Source organism: Erpetoichthys calabaricus, chromosome 1 (genome assembly GCF_900747795.2).
Source record: "Erpetoichthys calabaricus chromosome 1, fErpCal1.3, whole genome shotgun sequence".
In the NCBI taxonomy this organism is placed as follows: Eukaryota; Metazoa; Chordata; class Cladistia; order Polypteriformes; family Polypteridae; genus Erpetoichthys; species Erpetoichthys calabaricus.
This window is the reverse complement of record NC_041394.2, coordinates 274,849,105-274,865,725: the sequence shown is the minus strand read 5'-3', so window position 1 is coordinate 274,865,725 and position 16,621 is coordinate 274,849,105. Positions and strand designations below refer to the sequence as shown.

At 34.1% G+C, this 16,621-nt stretch overlaps 1 protein-coding gene across 13 annotated transcripts in view; it reads right to left on the bottom strand.

Annotated features, from left to right (window-relative positions):
* Nucleotides 1–16,621, bottom strand: part of shank3a (SH3 and multiple ankyrin repeat domains 3a) — a 1,882,192-nt gene that overhangs the window by 1,743,046 nt on the left and 122,525 nt on the right. Inside the window, exon 1 of one of the 13 annotated variants that reach the window (XM_051931510.1) lies at nucleotides 15,889–15,974. The exons of the other annotated variants lie outside the window; for them this stretch is intronic. The gene's annotated coding sequence lies outside the window, so the exon portion shown is untranslated. Of the gene's footprint in view, nucleotides 1–15,888; nucleotides 15,975–16,621 lie in introns of those variants that run through there. 13 annotated transcript variants of the gene reach the window in all.

The window sequence follows — 16,621 nt, the reverse complement described above, 5'->3', positions numbered from 1 at the left end:
ACAATGGTTATTACTAAATTCATCAAAAAATATGTGGATTTATGCAAGCAACTGTTAAGGTCAGGAAAAAAGCAAACAGTAATTTATAGCCTTCTTAATTCACCTGAAAGTATCAAGTTAATCCCTGATTGCTACTGACACGCTGTACATTCTTAATCAGCAGGCTACATCTAATGATAATGCAAACACCACATATTTTGCCACTAGCCTTTCATTTTTTTCTCTTTTGATTTCACATATGTCACTTTCCATAATTTTTTCTCTCTTTAAATAACCATCTACTACACCTAAATTTCCATCACTTAGACCACTCTGTGATACCATTTAACTATCACCATCCTAAATTATTCAGTTTTAATGCTCTTGCATCCCTCTGTAAGGCACTTGACCAGTTATCATAGACAACTGGGAATATTCCTTCTACAGTTCAGTTCATCTTGAGTATTTTTCCTTATAGAGTTAATGGAGCGTTAAGAAAATCAAGTGAAATTGTGGACTTTGTTCAGCTCAGTTTTTCAAATCCTATCTGTTCTACCACCAGAAAAGAAGGTACAGAAGAGAGCTAGACCAGGAACTCCTATGATAGACAAAATACATAATGTGGGTCAAAACTAGGATGCCAAGCCTATGTTTCTGAAAATAAAGGTATTCCTGCATCCTAGGGGTGCAGTATGACTGTAGATCCTTTTCTTCTGGGTGGCTAGCTATCATATATTATCTGCCATTTGGTTCAGGTAGAGTTGGGCTGGTTTTGGTAGGTTTGATGGGTTGTTTTACCTTTATGGCTGTGTTCCTTTCTATATTTGCTGTTCCTACTCTGTATTTGGTTTAATAAAATAATTAAGCATGAAAAAACAGATGACTATGTCAATAAAAACACTCATTTTCTAATTAAAAACTGTTGGTTACAATTAATATCCATAATTTAGTGAAGACTCACATTAACCCATTCTGGTTATCAATATGGAAAAATGCAAGAAAAACGGGTACATTTTCAAGAAATCTATTAAATTTGCAAATTAAGTGTGCCATATCCTCTACACTTCATACAATTTTGGCACAACTGCTATGTGAGAGTAATGTTTTTCTAGATTACTGCTGAGTATTTAACACTGTTACATGTTCAAGACTGACTACCAAACCCCTAGACCTAGGGCTACGGGCCATCTTCTGCAATTAAATTTTGGAGTTGTTGGCTGGTACATTCCAGCATATGGGAATGGGCAGCATCATAGTGACTGAGTTGGCAGACACAGTTTCCAAATACTATACCAACAGTAAATTTGCAGGTGATAACAACACTATGATAGGCCTGATCACCAATATTGATGAATTGTGTTACAGAGGTAATGTTTGCATTCTAACACAGTGGTGGTACTATGTGAACAATCAGTTAAAGTTGAACCTGTAGCCATGTTGGTCAAAGTTATCTTTCTTAACACAAGGCAATTATTGCCAAGCCAAAGAGCGTTCTTCACCCAGCACAATCGGGTGCCTTGAAAATGTCTGTAAATTACCAGTTGGTGCAAAAGCTGTTGTTGGGCTTGTAATCTCTTAGGTGTTGTAGGTGTGCAAAAGTATTTATTATTGTGGCATGAACCATGGATTATGTTCTTACTAGCACTAATTCCTGTCATGTTGAAAGGTAATAAAGGGTAAACCTTCCTGCATAATCATTCACACCAGGTTCATGTGTCAGATGCTAAATCTATACAAAGCCATGTTCTCCTACATAATTTTCACTGTTATGGCAGGAAGCATTTTAACAGAGTTTATAGAATTTTTGGCTGTGACAAGTTTGTAAACAGTCTGGTTTTGAAAGGTCCAGGTTAATTCTCTCCTAGGTATTATTCCTTACCATACATGGTGATGTCTGGCATCCCAGTTATAAGGGTAGGACCTGTCCCATGTATCTCTGCTAAAGTTGTTTTCCAGAGAGAAAGGATGAAAGAGTGAGAGGGTTTCCAACAGAGCATAACATGGTGGGAATGCCTAGAATATCCTTTCTTCTTTTGAGGGGCTCCTAATAAATGACTGCTATGACTTACACTGTCCATCATGAACCACATATTCTCAGATGAAGACCACCTCTTCAGCAATGTTTTTAATTTTGTCAGATGTTATATTTCCTATTTGTGTTGCATTTGTTGTCTGGATTGATTTATTATTTGGCCTATCATACTACTATCTTTGGTCTGTGGGAGTCTCGTATGGTCTAGATGTGACAGTAAATATGAACTCAATACGGAAATATAGCTGCACCTCTATAGCATTTGTCATTGTTGCACATGCTGTTCCTGTTTGTCATTTGTCACTACCTACACAGTAAAAAAAAAATGTTACATTTATGGTAAAAAACTGTCAGCTGTGGTTGCCAGAATTTCACTGTAAATAATAAGGTGACAAAATTTTTTGGTCTACAATATAACTTTATAGTAAATAACTTTTCTTTACAATGCATTACAATAGAAATAAATGTTTAACTATAACCTGAAATCCATGCACTATAATAAATATGCCAATTATTAAGTCATTAGAAAACCAGGACATAGACTGCATCAGTAAAGTAACAACAACCAATAGCAAACATGTTTGTATCATTTAATTATATACATTGAAAAGAATTCAATGTTTATGGAAGTTATGGCACATTGTCTGGTGCAGAAGTAAAGTTTGCTTTTGTGGTGTATGGAGTCCTACAGGTGTGCCAGCTTATCGAATACAACCCACCATAAATCAGCTTCAATAACCTTAAAATCCTTCAGCACGCTGGGAAAAATAAGTCTGCTAACTTTGTTTAATTTTTTTCCCCTACTATGTAAAAGTATGCGGTTCACCTGGAATAATATGGAAAAAGGGGGAGTTTCCTTATGTAAATATAACTTTGGTGTTACTGAAACTGTTTTACCGTTTTACATTTTACAGTTGTTTGCCGTCGCTAATTAACAGTTTTACACTGTAAAATAACAGCCATTTTTTCAGTGTAACCGTAATGTATCAGTAAATGGTATATAGCATATTTTGAAGGTAGAAGAATATCAATTTTACAGAACTTGGCTATAAAAAAATAATAAAATGTATTATTTAAGATATACAGGTAATTTTCCAAAGAACATAAGGTAACTTTTCTTTTTTTCACAAAAGGTATTTTACTTTCACTTTCACAGTATTTTTACTGTTAAATTGACTTACATTTTTTACAGTGTAGAATTAATTAACCAAGCAAACCCTATGCAAAAATAAGTAAATAAATAGGCATGACTAAATATTTTAAGTCCTTTGGGCACTGTCTTGCTAACTACATAATAATAAATTATTTACAATTAACTATTAACAGAGTCAAAATAGTGACAGTTAACAAGGAGAAGATACAGATGCAGATAACAGTACATTCCAAACAGGGTTAGCTACTTCAGTAACATTTCCACTTGTGTAGCCATCAGTAAGTAAGAGCTTAAAAAACAAATCATGAACTAAATAAGAGAGCAAAATCAATGATAACATGCAAGTGTAATTCCTCACAGGGAGACAGTACATTTTTTATGCAAGGGTCAGGAGAAATGTGAAGTCAAAAAGAAAGCTGTGGTCAGAACCAAAAGTCAATCATAAAAGATAACATTTTAAATAAACTGGAAACATAATCAAAACATCAGAAGTCAAAACTGAGAGCAAAAAATCAGAAACAAATGATTTCTGGTCAAAACTTTACAAGTGATCCAAAATTCATTAACCATGGAAAAATAAAAACAACAGTGATTCAGATAAAACATGGCCACTTGAGCCAACCGTTAAACCCTGTCCTCACAACCTCAGGGCCATGACATCTGTGAACACACCTACCCCGCCCCCCAAAATGATATTGTGGTAAAATGTAAATAAATTCTAAACTTTATCATGGTAAAAAAAAACAAAAAAAAAAACAGAAAAACAAACCACAGAAAACAAAGAAAATACAAACCCTATAACTGGGGTACTCAGTTCCAGAACTGGAGGGCCGCAATGGCTGCAGGTTTTCCACTGTAACTGATCTTTTAAATATAAACCATTTATTTACAACTAGAGCAATTAGTGTTTTGGGCTTAGTTTTATTTAACTTATTTGTTTCGATTCAGAACCCTTAATTTTCTATTTTAATTTTAAACAAGTGCATTAAGTTTTTAAGTGTTGCCTGTTTTCTAAACAAGCAATCAGTTAATAATGAGGTGCAAATGACATAATAACCACAATCTCTCTAGCTAGGATGCTTCCATTTAAACCTGTGTACATGCATCATGAAATATCTGTGTTAATAAAATGTTTTGAAATAAAGGAGAGAGAAGGGAAGGACCAAGAGTTGTAAGTCTGTTTGGGGCTACAACACATGTGGATAATGTTCTCAGAAAACAAAATATCTACAATGTGATAAAGATTTGTCTTGGAAGAATGAAAGCACTAACAAGCCAAGTAAATAAATACTAAGTTTCATTATCTGGCATCTACTGTAATTATGAAATTGGTTGGAATAAATTCCTGCAGCAACTGAGGACTCCCAGGACCGGAGGTGAGTACCCCAGCCCTATAGTCAATATGTAATTAGCTAGATCAGTGGTTCCCAGACTCGGTCCTGGGGACACACTATGGTTGCAGGTTTTTGTTCCAACCAGATTCATAATCGGTGGTAATAATCGATAACAACTGATCTCATTTAATTAGCTGGTCTTTTTTACTCTTCTCTTATTTTACATTCAGAAAAACACAACAATATGTTTTTTACATTTTGACATTTAGAAATATTTCAATTTTTTTTCTAAAGCTATAAATGCTTAACTCTCTTTTGTTGTTTTCCTATCATTTTCCCATTTTCCTGTGTAGTTTGCTAATATTGACCAGCATAGCAGACACCCAGGATTATGAAAGCAGCAGCAACTTCAGTGTCAGACCTGCTGATTAGTAAAAAGTCAATTAAATAACCAGAACACCTGGAAAAGCAGAATGAAAATTAGGTTGAAAATACTGTCAATGACTTAAAAAAAACTACATATTACCCATATAACTCCTTATTACATTTTAATAAAAATCTACCAAACTTAGTTTGTAATTTCTACATTAACTCCAAAATACAGAAACTAGGAAATAATAACTCACTTAATTAGGCTAAGAGTCCAATGAAAAATGGAAGTTGATTGGAACAAAAACCTGCAGCCACAGTGGTTCCCCAGGACTAAGTTTGTGAACCACTAAGCTAGAATTTCTGCTAGAATTTGCACAATAAAGTTTTAAAAATCAGTAATATTAACAGCATGCTACAATCAAAACATCTGAAATTTTTATGAAAAGTTCTCAAATCATATGAAGTGTTTCTAAAGTACCAGAGTACTAGGGTAACCATGTTAGCCATTATGAATGTAGTGAAAAGCCAAACAAAATGACACCTTTTATTGGCTACATCTTGCCTGAAGAAGGGGCCTGAGTTGCCTCGAAAGCTTGCATATTGCAATGTTTTTAGTTAGCCAATAAAAGGTGTCATTTTGCTTGGCTTTTCTCTAAAGCACCAGAGTAAAGTAGGACTCCAAGTGGGACCACCTTCTGTTCAAATTTAAGTCCAGTTGAAAGCAGAACTGCTAAGGAAACCCCCAAATCACTGTAATCCTCCAGTACCAGAATGGAGCACCCCAACATACTGTAAGCTGATACTGTTTATAAACAGGTTACATGTCTTAAAAATCATATTTAAATATTACCTACTACTATTTTTGTAATTTGCAAAACATGCAGGAGATATGACAGGCTTAAATTAAAACCTTGTAATCATTACATGTAACTTCTTGTAATGTTTAAGGCTTTTACATGTAATTTTCACTAAAACAAAATTTCAGAAAAAATGCAAAGAATTTAAAGCTTTGGTCACCCTTATTAATTACAACCATATTTGGCTCCTCAGCATGTCTACTGGCTTTACAAGAAACTTAGTATGTCTTCACAGATACTTTGCTGTTTCTATGGATGTACAATAGAGAGTTTGATTTCCTATTGTACCACAGGTGGGTCTCACAGTTGTTTTAATTTGGAAGCAATTGTTGGAAAGCCACATTTACACAGAAAAGGAGGGAATATAATTAAGGCCTACATTCACTCTGGTCGTTTGCTTTTTTATTTTCTGTTGTGCCCTTGGGCAAGCAGAACAGGAGTATGAAAGTCTGCACTTCCTGACTTAAAAAACAGATTTTTTGATCAATCAGTTAGACCTTAAAATGATACCTCATAATACATTTCCAGGTGTTGTGATGTCTTTTGCATAGCAATTATAAACACAATCTACTCATTGTCTGTCAATGTTGTGAGAGTCTAAGTAAAGTTGTAAAGCCATTAGTACTGCATTAATGTTTTAATTTGCTTTTGTCTTTTTGCTTATGAGAGCATGCGGAAGAGAACATTTCATTGTGCTGCTATACATATAAAAATAACTAAAGTATAAGGTGAGTTTCCCTGTATCGATGTATGACAGCCCAAAGGGTTATATATCAGTGAATATAAATATAGAGGCCCTTTTTGAGGTAATTAATATAGGAAAAATCTATTTTCATTCTCCCCTTGTTTGTTAACATTTTCAGTACTACTTAATCATCCAATAAACAATGAATTAAAATACTGAAAAGCTAATGCTTGTGATATAAAGCAAGAATAATTTAAATGAGAGCAGGCCATTCAGACCAACATAATCTGAAAATCTCTATTCAACTTACTTTTGCAAAATATTATCAAGTTAAAGCAGTAAACACTATGTACTGCCCTACTATGTAACATATTCTACATATCTATGGTTCTCTGTGAAGAGAAAAACTTTTTAATATTTGTAAAATACTTACTCTTAAACAAATTCCATCTGTTCTATTTCAATTAGTCAGCTTAACATAATAACTACAAAAAGGCCACATTGAAACATTGATTTTCTTTTTGTCTGTTAAATATGTCAATTTGATTTTTCACTGCTATTATAGTCTGTATGTTGAAATATCACAATTAGGAAGAGAGCGAGAGTCGAATAATGAGCATGGCATGAAAGAATGGAGCTCAGATTCTAGCCAGCCATCACGTTGTATCATCAAGTGACTTCCATCTTTTGCCTTTTCTGTATTAGACCTCATGCCTACATATCATATTCTGTCATTTTGGATTACAGATTTGCATTTTACGCTCAAATATGTCTGTTTCATCATGACCTAATCCAGACTTGCATTCCGCACTGGGTTTACACAGCTTTACAGGACAATGTAGAATGGTATGACCAAACAGCTTAGCTTTTCTTCCAAGAAGGCTAGCACTAGAAGACTTTACTACTGGCATCTAAGTTCTGTGGGCACATCCAGTCATGGCCCCTTTAAATTATAGTATATTGTTGGAACGCAACATACCCCCATTAGAACTTCTTTGAAGATGCTGTTTGAGAAATTTGGCAAACTGCAAAAAATAATTTTAAACAAATAGATCAATACTGCCAAGCTATGCTTTTTTATTTATTTATTTTCTTTTCTGAATGAACTTTTGTCACAGAAATGATTGATCCTTTAAACAGTAGACATCAACAGAAGTAATTAATCATTTGAGCAGCAGACATCACAACATGGTTACGCCTGAAACTGTCTTTGTACATCAAAACATACACAACCTGAAGAACACAGATGTTTGGTGTGAGAAAACATCTAGAAAACATATGATTAAAAATAAAAACTTTGTTTCTGTAAATAACACAAGTTGTCTCATCCGAGTCATTCTAATCCTGGCCTAAGGTAGATACGTAAATACTAAAGACAAACACAATTAAAACAGAAAAGAAAATGCCTTAAACGGTCAATTGTAGCTACGTTTGTCCCAAATTACCAAAGTTCTGCAGCTTTTTAGTTTGCTTCATAGTATGAGTCAGGCAATAGTGTGACGTGTGTTCCAAATAATTCCAAAGACCAAATATCTTTGTTTTAAAAGTTTTAGTAAAGTTCAAAGCAGAACAGTTCATACAAAAATAGAGAAAAAAATGATATTAAAGAAAAGAAAAGTTCTTGTTTAAGAAGTGTTCTGTTTAAGGCTTATTTATCTTGTTTCATTTCCTAATGTGTGGTCATACAATCGTAATTTTGTCATGTTAAGCACAGTCAGAAAACTGTATGTCATCATATGTAAACATATCTAACAGTCCATCTTAGTAGTAAGACTTTTTCCTTTTTTGGCTTAATTAACACTCAGTTTTAAAGATAAAGCAAGGAAAGTTCTATCTCATGTTAACGTACAGGGGGTAGAAGACTACACCATATTCTAGGTAGCTATAAGAACCTGATATTCTATTACTGAATTTAAGGAAACACTTAAATAAATTTAACATTAACATTACTTTCTAAGATCTAAGATTTTATATGAAAACCACAATTACTAAAACACATTGTAAAGGAAAATCAAAGAGAGTAATTTCAGATCTGGAGATTTTTCCTATACTGCAACTAGGCTTCAAAAAAACATTTAGAAGAAACTGTGAAAACAACTGCTGTAAAAGCGAAGACAAACACCAAGTAATTTTGCATGTACTCTGTCTCTAACAAAACCAGTAAAAGACAATATAAAAAGCCTTGGAAATGCACAAGGAAAAAATCATCACAAATAAGCATCTGAATTTCATAAATAATTGTAAAATAATATTTGAATAAAAAGCTTGAGAAAGAAATAAAAATGTCCTCCATGCTTAAAGATTTTAAAATAAAAGGCATAATTTTCATTGAAAACAAACAAATGCCATGGCCAAGACAAAAACCTTTAATTGTATATTTGGTAAGATTTTTAGAAACTGAATAAGTAATAAAGAAAAGAAGGCTAACGGCATGAAAGTAATACTCTAGATCCAATTTAAGCAATCACAGGTTTATGAAAGGATGATCCTATCGAAACAATCTCTATGTACTTTTTAGGTAGGTAAGTAAAGTAGTTTGCAAAAGTTGAGCCTTTAACATAATTTACTTAGACATTTGATATAGGTCCTCACTGAAGATTTATGCTAAAAATAGAAGAGACTGGCATCAGTGGTAACCTACAAAAATTAATTCCAAGTTGGTTAAGTGCCTCTAGACATAAAGTGCAGTACAAGAATGCTGTACATAAGATGATATCTCAGAGTTGTTGATATCTCAGAGATCATTACTCTTTTATATTAATGACATTGGTTCTTTCTTATATAGTTGGGAAATTTAAAAAATGTGAAATGTGAAGATGAAAAGGTTCAGCAACTGATAAGACAACAATAAAATACATAAAGACATTGACCATCCTAAAAGAGTGCATAAATACATGCAAAATAGAGTATGGGTAATACTGACCTAAATAATGAAAAAAGAATTTAAGAGTTTATATTGATGCAGGTGTGCTTGAACAAAATGTTAGGTTATATTGCAAAAACTGTTGAATATAAATCACAAGATATTACATTTGGTCTCTAGAGACAATGCATCTGGAGTACTGCATGCAGGCCTGGTTACCACACTGAAAAAAAGACATTGGAGGCATTAGAAGATGTGCTAGAAATTCCTAAAAGAAAAGGTATGTCCTACTTCAACAGACTACCACAATAAAATATCCTTACTCCTGAAAAGAGATAACTTAAAATTCTCAATAGTATCTGCAATGCTGAATCAATGGAATTCTTCCAGTTAAACAGTGTCAAAGCACAAGGGCCCCAAATGGGAATTATACAGTAGTGAATTCCTGGAATCCAGGAGGTTCTTTTATATTTAAAGAGTAACTGTAATCTAGAAAAAAATAGTGAATTGCGTAATTGAATTTTTTACAAGTATTCAGATTACTTGTGAAAAAGTAGCTAACCAAACAAGCTGAACATTGTTATGATAATGCTAGAAGCAAATACATGCAGCATTATCTAATAAACATTAAGTAAACATCACTATTTCATTGTGAGATGTTTCACTACATGCACCAGTAAGGTTTTATAAATGTTTTCCAATGTTATGGTAAAATTTACATTAACGACTAACATCTGCCATTTGGTATTTCAGTTTAAATACAGGTATTTCACAATATGTCCAGACACATTTTTTGTAATAAAGTTTAGCCCTCTTGGTTTTTACACAATTTTATGACAAAGACACAGTGTTATGAAGAAAATGCAAGACATACGATTTCTGTTAGGTGTTCCCTTCAACCTGACAACAAGCACATAATTTCAGTTAGATAATCGATCTTTACTGTATACAATTTTAATATACACATTACAAAAAAGGGTAGTACAGTGGTGTAGTAGTAGATCTGAGACCAGGGTTGAAGCCCTGGAGTTTGCTTGTTCTTCACCTGTCTGTGTATGTTTCCTCTGAGTGCTTCAGTCTCTTCTCATTGTCCAAAGACATGCAGGTTAGGTGAATTGATGACAGTAAATTGAAACTAGCATGTGTTTGGTGTGTGGGTGGTCACCATGAGATGGACTGCCTCCTTGTCCAGAGTTTGTTCCTGCCTTGCAGACTATGCTAGCTGAGATAGGCTTCAGCCCCCACCCCGGGACTATGGTTTGGATTATGCGGTTTGCCCATGAGATGACATTACAAAAAATTGCTGGTGTAAGAATATATTACAATATGCTATTAAAACACAAAGTAAACAGTATAATTAAAACCAAGACAGCAAACAACAAAAAAACATAATAAACTCACAACACAACACAAAATAAAGACTTGCAGAAGATGATTTGAACTTAATATGTATCAGCCATCTAATGTGTTAAATAGTGGCCTTATGAAGATCATTTTTCAAGTGAGTAAAATATGCAGTTGAAAAACTGTTTTAATTAGGAATAAAGTAAAAAAATCTTAGGTACAAAATAAATCACTTAAGAGTGATGTGGTGTTTAAAAATATATATATATATATATCTTTGTTCAAAAAAGAAATATGCCCATGTAAAATATTAAGAAAAGCTACTATACATAAACTATTTACGTTTTTAAAAAGAAGTACATGGATCTATCTTAAGCAACAAAATTCTTCATATGCTGATGTAGACAATGGTAGGGCATGGGTGATATAGAACACTATTGAATCCTAACAAGGGTATGTTTGTGGAACTCAGACTGACAAGCAGATGCATAGGCAGGGAATACAAGGGGATGGTATGCCCTAACATCATGTATGTGACCAAGAAATAAATGCTGTAAGGATGATGGGACAAAGTATTCTGATATCCTGAAACTCTTCAGGATTTTCCCAGAACAGTAAATAACCCAAACCTGGGTTTGCACAGGAAGTAATTTCAAAATTAAGAAATTAGCATCCTTGAATGCTTAGGTCTGTGTATGAAAATACCGAGGGGATTTAATTGTTCATTGTGTGGACTATTATGGTTCAAACAAGAGATTTTAGTGACTTTGAAAGGACTGGTTGTTGATAATTTAGTAGGAACTTCAGTGACAGCATTTCAAAAGGAAGCACAGTGTGCCTTAATAGAGATGAAATATTCTCAAGAATTTGTAGAAGATGAAGACATTTTGGCAAGAACGATGAAGGGTAATGGTGAATGAAAGCACAAACGTCTAAACTATAATGATGTCACATTGCAAGAATGCAATAACTAAAAAAAAAAGTACAAATGATTTTAGGAATCTCATTTCAATGAATTGCTGTGACATACATCATACTACATCTCATTCAAATATTATCTCATATCCCTTTCTTCACCTAGTATCTAGACATAAGACAGAGAAAAAGATTTTAAAAAATCACTTAAAAATGTTGAAATACTCATACCAATAATTAAGCATGCTTAATGCTAAAAAAAATCATTCCTCATAAATTTACTGTATTTTTTAATTTTATTTTAGGTAAAATGGGCCATACTTTTTCCCACTGTGTTATAATGGGTTTGGATTTTTCCAACTATGCTAGATAAAATAATAGCTAGAGGTATAGGCAGTTTATCTGTGAAAGTGTGTTTCTTTGAATCAGATCCAGTACTAGGATACTTCAACTGTGTGCTGCCATTTTCTTACGGTGGAATAACATGTATTCCACTATTATAAGCTGGCCATGTTACATAACCAGCAAAAGACATAATAACAATAAATATATAGCCATGATCATGCAAAATGGTCACAGATTAGCAGTGATATCCAAAACAGAATGCAAAATAGCATTTAGTTGACTTTGACTGCTTTACTATTATAACAAACAAATAATATTTCCAAAGAAAATGCAATCAAACAACTTCCAAAAATCCAGATTCATGACATAGGTGTTGCGAGCTGAACCAGTATGTAACTGTAGACAAGGTCTTAGCTTGCGAAATTCACAAAACATGTGATCTAAAGAAGCAGATGATTGTTCACAATTGGAACCTTTGGTTGTAATTTGATTAAGTTTACATATATACAGTGTACTATTTTAACACTAGAATTCCTGAATCCTACGAAAAAACTCATAATCCCGGACCACCTTAAATCCCTTTGCACCTCTCCATCAGTGTCGTTTGTTTTGTAAATGTATCGATCAGCACAAGCAGCCTGATGTCCCATCCCCCGCCTTGACGGAGTTCAGCTTGGGCAAAAAGTTCTCCCAGCTCAAGCCAATGCTCCTTGTGTTGTGTTTCAGCAGTCTATACGCTGGTGAAAGTGCTGTGAAGAAGTTGTTTGTTGCTACAGTCCTATCTTTGTCCAGTCTGATAGCGGTCACGTGACATTGAATCTTTGATTTTCGGTACAATAAATAGTTCTGAGCAGGCATCAGCCACAAAACTGCTCTTATGAAAAGAATGAAGATAATTTCCGTCAACTCAGAAAGCGACAGGCAAGTTCGTTGTACCATGTGAACGTCACTGAGAGAATAAAACTGAATAATAAAAAAAAAGTGCTAACTTTTACAAATAGCCAAAATTTCACCAGGTGTTACAGACTCAAACCAAATATATGTTTTTATTATATTGTAGAAATAATAATAATAATAGCAGCTTACTACTTAAAGTGCGGAGCACCCTGCCTCAAAGACGGGACCTTCAGGTTATAAGGTAGCAGTTTGTACTTCTGCACCATTCAAGAATACGTGTAACCTCCCTGCCAATTGACATTTGAGCTTGAGTTTTTAACTCGACAGCCATATGTGAATCGAATGCTTTTTTTTTATTTGGTTATATTCTTGAATAAAAGCGCACATGTTTATGTGTTATTTAGACAAAAGTCTTCACACATTATACACTTCTTGTCATTATTAGTATAACATGGAAAAAGTTTTTGCTTTAGATATGTGTTCAGCATTTCTTGCTTTTCTCGCATTTCCTTTCATCCTACACTTACCCAGATCTTTGTAGACACGGAACACACATGAAATGCATGTATTCCAAACAATGATATACTATATTATTTATCCTATACAGCTCCAGGTACATCACATGCAGATAAGGAGCCTTGCCTTGAGCTGGGAGAACTTTTTGCCAGAACTGAGCTCCGTCAAGGTGGGGGATGGAACAGCAGGCTGCTTGCTGCTTGTGCTGATCGACACTTTTACAAAACAAAAGATGCTGATGGAGAGGTGCGAAGGGATTAATGATGGGCCGGGATTATGAGTTTTTTCATAGGCTTCAGGAATTCTACTGTTAAACTGATTTAGTCTGTTTCTCATATAAATTGGTGAGGGGTGTATTTTATTTATAGTTAATTTCCATTCATTATGTGAAATCCTAATTGATATGTTCAGTTCCCAGTTCTACAGCCTGTGCCTTACTTGATAATACAGCCTCCAAAGAATATTATCAAGGAAAGCTAAGAATATTTCACTTGTACATAATAAAATTAATATGTTAATTAATACCTGTATTTGCAGTATACTGTAGTTGTTCAATTGGTGTAAATATATTGACAAGATAAAAAGTTTCAATATGAAGCACCTCCATTGAGTTATAAACTGTGTGCTATAACGATGGTATGAATATATGATTGTGTTGTAAAGACAGAGACAGTAGATACTCAGCCATGAATGTTCTCTTGTATTGGTATCTTATTCTGAGTGGGTGCTGCACCACAGGCTTTCTTTCTAGATGACACTAATTAGGATCCACTGGTGTAAATGCATATAGATGGTAGTTAGAGCAAGAGTTTCCTATTCATAGCTAACCAAGTTAGTATGGTTAATTTTTTTCTTATGCCTATTCCTTCCGCAGTTTCATGATTATAGCCACAACCCAGCAGTAAAGATAAATATTATCCAGCTCAGCATATTGACATACTTTTTATTTAAGTAATTACCTTATCATTCATGAAATTCTTGTTGTTTATGGAAATAGAAAGCAACAAGTTGAATAGCAAATGCAAATAAAATGGGTGACAAGGGGAAACCCCTGTCTAGTTCAACATTCCAAAATTAAATATTCAGATTATGTATTGTTTATATTAACTGATTCTTCTGGGCTGGAATGTAATTATTGTTTACTATTGCCATATATTAAAAGCAAGGTAGGTACCCAGCAAATGTGATGTTAGCCACAATAATAAATGCCATCCAAGTTAAAATGAGGACAAATGACAGAGGAAGATATAATGCATGGGCATTTGCCTTAAATGGTGTCACTGGAACCTGCACCATGAAAAGAGTGTGGCTCCTGATTATTTAATATGTGAGGGTCAGGTATATAAAATCCGTAAAGGTAATATATTATAAAACTCTAATAATAATTTTTCACACTGGAATTATTTCTTCTGTCTTTGTCCGAAAAAATCAAGCAAGGAGAAAATAATGTATCATTTTCACTTTTCGCCAGGGGTCAGGTAACTCAGAACACAGTGGCCAGTAGCTTCCTAGCTGAAAAAAGAGTGGGTGGATTCAAAAGAAAAGAGACATATTGAGGTGTGTGGAAAAGAAGAGTAGCTGCCTCACAAGACAGCCTGAGAAGTCCAGTTATTATGAACCAAAGGGGAGTTGTGGGCAGGCATGGATTTGTTGCTTAGTGTATTTCTTCTTTATGAAACATCATTTCTGCATTTAGAAAATGACCTTATTTGGTATACTTTTTTAGTCTTATTATTTTTATGTTATGAATATGTGTGGTAGCTGTACAGTAGGTGATGCTGACATCTTGCTTATAGAAAAGATAATGCAGCAGAATAAACATCTTTAGTTGCATATTCAGCATATCACATTCAGCTAGCAAAGTCTTGTGCAGCACATAAAAGTCCTCAGGTACCTGGAATGTTTTCTTTCTAGTTTACATTAATTAAAAATAATATGCTGATTTTACATTGCAAAGTATCTCATCCTAGGCTCCATAATACTTGGAAAATAATTCAAAGATGAAAGCCAAATGAATGAATTTTTCTTTACACTCAGCATATTGCAACTGATTCACCTTTCCATGTCCTAAGCTCATCGTAAGGAGGAACTACAAGCAAATAAGAAGTAAGCCTCTCACTCTGGCTCATAAAATGCCTGCTGTTATTCATCTCGTAAATGATTGTACTTTTTTGATATATTCAAAGTACTTTTTGACAACACATCCCAGGTGTAATTTCTGTTTTCAGATATTTTTTATGACACACTTAAATATAATACTTGCTGAGGATTCTCAAGTACAGTCCAGCATATTAAATTGTTAGTACTATTTCTGAAGACTACAAACTGTGCTTGAAAAACAAATCAGCTCAGAATCTATAATTCAGGTCTTTCCCTGATCACCATTTCTATCACTCGAGGCACCTATTCACTGTTCATTTATCACACAACAATCCATAAAAAGCTACGTGCTATTCTCCCACCTGGATTTTTTTTTTTAAAATGACACAATTTAACAAGAAATTAAACAGTTTCTGAGTCACACATGCACCCGATTAGTTTACATATTACATTTAGGCTCACCTATTTTTAAGAAAAAGCTGTCAGATTCACTTACCTTATAGAAATAATGCATTTATTATAAAATATAAGGGATTGCAGGGCCTTTCTGTAACCATGGAAATGTTGCTATCTGTGTGCATTTCTGCACAGTACAAAAAGAATGATAAATTTAAGTGACTAACACAGACACTCACTGCAACCTGAGTGGGAGAATGTTAGTTTGAGGAGTTGCCATGGAAACCATACTGTAGAACCACGAGGGAAGAATGGAATTTAGAAAAAAGGGAACCCAGCACCTACGGAGCTGCCAGGGAAACTCCCACGCCATCACATTTTGCCAAGTGCTTTAGAAACCAACTCGCGGCAATACAGCAACCCTTTAAAAAAATCTACAAGGCATGAAGGGCCAGCCTCTGGCAGTGAGAGGCAGGGAGTAAGGCCAAGATGCAAATGGAGATTTGCGGTCATTGGACTGCATGACAGACAAACAATCAAGCACAATTGAGGAAAACGTATGTGATTTGTTTAGCTAGAATTATGATTATTTTAATTGGTGCACTGAAAAAGGCCGTCTAATTGCATCCTTAAAGTAATTCATCTAGATATATTTATAATGTAAATCATTTTGCTAGGTAATTGGGAAAGCTCACATTATTTACAAATAAGCAGAGTGATAATCTGAAATGATACTCCACTCTGACCTTACCCAAAATAGTACACTAACTGAAAAGATAAGGCTGTTTCTTAAGTAACTCTCAAGAATTTCAGAGTAAAAGGGAGTGTGAAAT